General features: G+C 38.9%; 1 protein-coding gene across 1 annotated transcript in view; it reads left to right on the forward strand.

Moving 5' to 3' along the window:
• LOC102487388 (meiosis-specific nuclear structural protein 1) overlaps positions 1-6,069 on the forward strand; it is a 47,743-nt gene that overhangs the window by 5,476 nt on the left and 36,198 nt on the right. The window lies entirely within an intron of this gene.

Consider the following 6,069-nt stretch of genomic DNA (forward strand, 5'->3'; position numbering starts at 1 on the left):
GTGGGGGGGTGGCCACACTGCAGTCCCTTCTCCATCATTCTCTTCTTGGGATCTTGGGCACACATACACATGTGCCTGGCCTGAGTTTAAAGCCACCAGGTCTGGGACTCGAACCGCGGTCAACTATGTGGGAGTCCAGCAATATAGCCATTACGCTAACTGCTGGCCCCAAGAATTGCTTCATTTTTGATACCTCCCTTGTTTTCTGTTGTAAAAAACATTTTCCAGGCTCATGGTGAATTTCATGTCAAGTTGACTGAGCCATGAGGCATTCAGTTATTTCACCGTAGTTCTGGTGTTTCTGTTAAGGGTGATTTGGGATGAGATTAACATTTATGTTTACCGATTGAGTGAAGTAGATTGCCCTCCCTAGTATGAGTGGGTCTCATCCAGTCAATAACCAGACTAGAACAAAAAGGTTGGCCTTCTCCTGAATGACAGAGACTACTACTTGCCTGATTGAACTAGGACATCTGCTTTTCCCTGCCTTTGGACTCAAACCTGAATCCTTGGCTCTTCCTGGGTGGCCTTTGGATGGGAGTTTCACACCATCAGTTCTAGTTCTCGGGCCTTCAGGCTCACTAGAATTGAACCATTGACTCTTCAGCTGTGGAATTACGCTGCAGATCTTAGGACTTGCTTCACCTCTATAGCCACCTCTTCCAGAGGACCATGAGAAATTTAAGGCTCATCTCACACTACTCATCCCACACCTAGAATCAGCCATTGTGCAAAGGATCCCTGTTATGATTTAGTGGAAATCCTGTTCGGAGACAGTCTGAGTGCTTGGTGTGCTCATTATTCTTGAGTTATTGTTGCCAGGTCTTTTCAGTGGATAAAACTTGAAAATAGGCATTTATTTTTAACTTTTCATTTTAAGATAAGTTTAGGTTTACGAAAGAGTTGCAAAATAGTACAGAGAATTCCCATATGTTCATCTGACTTCTTATGTTAGCATCTTACATAGGTGAATATTGTAGAAAAATTGTCAAAATGAAGAAATTAACCTTGATGCAGTGCTGTTAACTACACTATGGGATTTATTCAGGTTTCTTCAGTTTATTTCTACTAATGTCTTTTTCTCTGTTTCACAGTCACAAATTGCATTTAGTTGTCATGTCCCTTTAGTCTTCTCCCATCATTGTCTTCTCTAGTTTATGAGAGTTCCTCAGTTGTAATTTCTTGACTTTGACAATTTTGAAGAATACAGTTTAGTTGTGATTTCTGTTAATGACACTACGTTACCACAGACTTACTGGCTTAAAATACCCGTTTTCTATCTCACAGTTTCTGCAGGTCAGAAGTCTAGTTCTGGTGTAGGTGAGTTCTCTGCTATATCTTACAAGGCTGAGATCAAGGGATTGGCTGGCCTGCAGTCTCATCTGGAGTTAGGGTCCTCTTCTAGGTTCATTTAAGTTATTGGTGGAATTCATTTTCTTGCAGTTGTTGGACTGAGGCCCTCATCTCCCACAGGACACTGATATTCCCTGTCATGTGGCAGTTTGCTTCTCTGAGGCCTACTGGACAATAACTTCAGCTACTCCTTGTGATTTGTAGGGCTCTCCTGATTAGGTTAGTCTACCCAGGAGAATCTGCATTCTGATTAACTCAGATGAACTGACTGGAGACCTTCATGCCCCTTTAATTCATCATATCAGAAGATACATGATACCAATGTTATTATTGAAGGTACCCTTGATCACTTGCTGAAGGTGGTATTTACCAGGATTCTCCTCTGTAATGTTACAAGCTTCTCTTTCACTTTGTGATTACTAGGTATTTTGAAGGAGATATATTGATGCTGTGCAAATGACCTGTGCCTTGCGACCACTGATGGGTAGGCATTCACTGATGAGTCTTGCTTTTGGCAATTACTGCGGGGTTCCGTTAGTAATTTTTTTATTTGTCTCAGTAATTTTTCAGAGACTGATTAGAACACTTCTCTAAGAAAGAGTTATTCCCTCTACCCATGTATTTATCTAGTTACTTACATTATTTTTTTGGTTTTTGCCATAGGGCATGTGTGCTCACGAGAGAGAGAGAGAGAGAGAGAGAGAGAGAGAAAGTGAGAGATCCCTGAGGAGAAATGGCCGTGCCACAGTTCCTTCTCTTCCACTCTCCTGCTGGCATTTTAGACACACATACACAGTGCCTGACTTTTTTTTTTTTTTTTTAGGAATTATTTATTTTTGTTATTATTTGGCTAGAGTCAGAGAGAGAGAGAAAGGGAAAGTGAGAAAGTAAGCTGCCAGGTCCAGGACTCAAACCATGGTCAGCCATGTGGAAGTCCAGCACCTTAACTACCGTACCACCTGCTGGCTTGTGACTTGTTTTTTTTTTTTTTTTCAAGCTGTTGTGTCCGGAACTCAAACTGTGTGCTTGGCCATGTGGGATCCAGCCTTTAACCACCATACCGCCTACTGGCCTTGGTCACTTATTTATAATCAGCAAGGATCCATTGATGTTTATTTTATTCCTTAGGTTATAATCCAGTACTATTGTTACTTACTTTGTTGTTTATGTTCTAATTTTGGCCTTTGAAAACTCTTTCAAGTTGTATTTTAGTGTGTGAGTGTGTGTGTTTGTGTTTAAGCACTATTTTCTGATACTATATGATATTCTGGGCTTTTGTGCTTTCATTGCCTTAGGATGAACCATTTTATCAAAGAGACTTTATTGTAGAATGATACTTAGAAACCAAGATTGGGATAAGTATGTTTGTTGTTAGTGGGATTTTAATGCTTCCAGAACCTCCAGGTAGAGAGAACTAGAAAATATATGTGCAGTAACTGATGTGCGTGCACACACATACACACCTGCATTTACATTTGTATCTGTCGACTAGCATATATATTAATAAAGACCCATGAGTTCATGGAGGTGCCACTGACCCCAGTCTGACACCACAGGGTTCATTTTAGATTTTCCCTTTCCCTTATTTGTAATTGTTTTTTCCAACAAAAAGCCAGCTGTCATCTATAATATCTTTATTTACTCTTTCAAACTCTAGTATACAAATAAAGTAGTTTCAGAATTATTAACCTGTACTCCTGTGAGAAACAAATTTATTTTTACATAATACAGACTTGGATACAGCTTTTTGATTTAGCCTTACCATATTTAGTCAAACCCAGTTTTTCAAAGTTTGTGTCCATTTCTACTTATCGTCTTTGCTATGGTGATGTGATTATTGTTATTATTTTCTTGCCATAGTGTGCATGTGCTCACTGGAGAAAGAGAGAGAGACAGGGGAAGTAAGAAATCACCCCCTGGCAGGAGGGTGGCCATGCCTCAGTCCCTTTTCCTCCATTCTCCTCTTGGGACCCCAGGCTCATGCACACATACCTGGTATGATTTTCAAGCTGCCAGATCCTGGATTTGAACTGTGGTCAACCATGTGGATGTCTAGTGCTTTAACTACCATGCCACCTGCTGGCCCCAGTTAATGTGATTCATTTTTAATACTGTCAATTTGTCATTTTCTCCATTCCATTGTTCTTCCCCATCCAGGTCTTTTCATTCTTTTACTTTTTCTTTAAATATTTTATGTTGAAATTATTATAGATTCTCAGAAAGGTTGCTAATGTGCAGAGAGGTCCAGTGTGTCCTTGGTCTGTTTCCCTCTGTGGTTATAGCTGGCGTAACTAGTTCAACTTCAAACCCTGGAATAGAACACTTGTACAGTATGTACATATACTTCTGTGCTATTTCACACATGTGAATTTGGGCAACTGCCACCTTAATCAAGATACAGAACTATTCCATTACTCCAAAGATCCCACCTGTGCTACCCCATTATAGTAACACCTACTCCTTCAGCCTCCACTATGCTGGGCAATCACTAATTTGTTCTCCATATGTACAATTTTAACATTGCAAGAATGCTGTATAAATGTAATCCTTTATATGATTCCATACATGTGTGGAACTATATATCTGTATAAATAAGCAATAAAGGCAAACATATACTCCACATTATTGGGGGAATGCAAGTCAAAAATACGGTGAGGGGTCAGCTGGTGGTATGATGGTTAAGGTGCTGGATTCCCAATCCAGTGTCAGCTCAGTTTGAGTCTTGGATCGAGAGACTTGAAAATCATGCTGGGCACATGTGTATGCATGCCCCAGATCCTGGGAGGAGAAGGATTGTGGCATTTCCATCACCCCTGGGGCATGGTTTCTCACTTTCCTGCTCTCTGTCCCTAAGGAGCTCATGTGCCCTATGTCAAAAACAAACAAAAACCCTGGTTTCTGTTTTTTATGGATTTGTCTATTTGGGATTATTTCCTATCAATGAGATCATATACATATATATTCATATATATATATATTCATATATATATATATATATATATATGTATTCACACAGTACAATACCACTTTGGACTCATGAGCATTGATGTAATTTTTTTAAAAACTGGAACATTAGTGATACAGATACTGAAATAAAATGTGGAATAATGTTTTAAAAATGTTGGACTCTTATACATTGCTGGTGGAAACGTAAAATAGTGCAGTGCATGTGGAAAATAGTTTGATAGTTCCTCAAAAAGTTAGACATAGGTACTGTATTTATTACTCAGCAGTTCTGCTTTTAGCACATACCCAAGAGAATTGAGATCATATGCTCACACCAAAACTTGAACACAAATGTCTACAGCAGCATCATTCGTGATACCCCAAAAGCAAACAACCCAAATGCCAATCAACTGAGGAATGGATAATCACACAGTATTATATATCTAGACAATGAAATATTATATAGCTACAAAAAATAATAGATTACTGTTATATAAAACAACATGGATGAACCTTAAAAACATTATGCTAAGTGAAGTAAGTCAGATACAAAAACCCACATATGTGATTTCATTGATAGAAAATATCCAGAATAGACAAATTCATGAAAACAGAAAGATTAATGGGTGTCAAAGCTTGGGGGGAGGGAGTGAGAGGAATACTGAATGACTGCTAACAGGTATAGATTTCTTTGAGCCATTGACAACATGTCCACACAACAACTTACACAACATATTTGCTGTATGATATATGTATAGACACACACCCCACCTGTACCTGTAGCATATATACAAATATATAAACACCTGTACCTCATAACATTATGGTGAACAATTTACAGCATATATGATAGTAGGCCTGTAAGATTGTAAGGGGTCTTAAAATTTTCTATTACTGGGGCCAGCAAGTGGCATGGTGGTTAAAGGCACTGGACTTCCTTAAGGCTGACCTTGGTTCAAGTCCCAGCCTGGCGGCTTGCTTGCTTGCTTTCTCTCTCATCAAATTAGAAGCAAATAATGATGATAATAAATGAAAGAAGTTTTTTCACTTAGTGTTTCCACAGCTGTCATAATGTCAGCACAATGCATTACTCATGTGTTTGTAAACAAGCCTGCTGTGCTTCCAGTCATTATCAAAGTAAAAATGATCGAAGTAAATAGTAAACACGTAATTCTATAATACTTGATAATGTTTACTGGTTTATGTATTTATTATTTTAGAACATATTCCTTCCATTTAAAAAAGTTATTGTAGAGGCCTTCTTCAAGACACAGCTTCATGGACCCAAGAGAACTAGCCATTTTGGGGAAACAGGAATCAAGATTTCCCACTGATAATTCGGCCTCCAGCACACAAAACTCGCGTGATTGAACATCCAAGTTTGGGAAGAAACGACCATCAACCAGATGACTAGAAGTCGCTGCAGGACCACAAGAAATATGGGAAAGCAGGAAAATACCTCTCCTCCAAGGGAAAAGGATAACTCCTCTTGATCCACACACAGTTCAATGGAAATCATGGAAATGTCTGATAAAGAATTCAGAACATTCATAATGGCAAAGCTAACAGAGATGGAAGAAAAGAGAGACAATGAACTGCAGAAGAGGAAGGAGAAAGGAGTTGATGAGTTCTGGGAGGTGAGGAAATTCATGCAAGATCTAAAAGAGGAATTTCACACTTTACAAAAGAATCAGATGGAACTGTTAGAGATGAAGGCTATAATACAGGAAGTCAAAATCTCCCTTGAAAGTATTAAAAGCAGACTAGATC

The sequence above is a fragment of the Tupaia chinensis genome, unplaced genomic scaffold (assembly GCF_000334495.1).
Source record: "Tupaia chinensis unplaced genomic scaffold, TupChi_1.0 Scaffold143231_1, whole genome shotgun sequence".
Taxonomy (NCBI): Eukaryota; Metazoa; Chordata; class Mammalia; order Scandentia; family Tupaiidae; genus Tupaia; species Tupaia belangeri.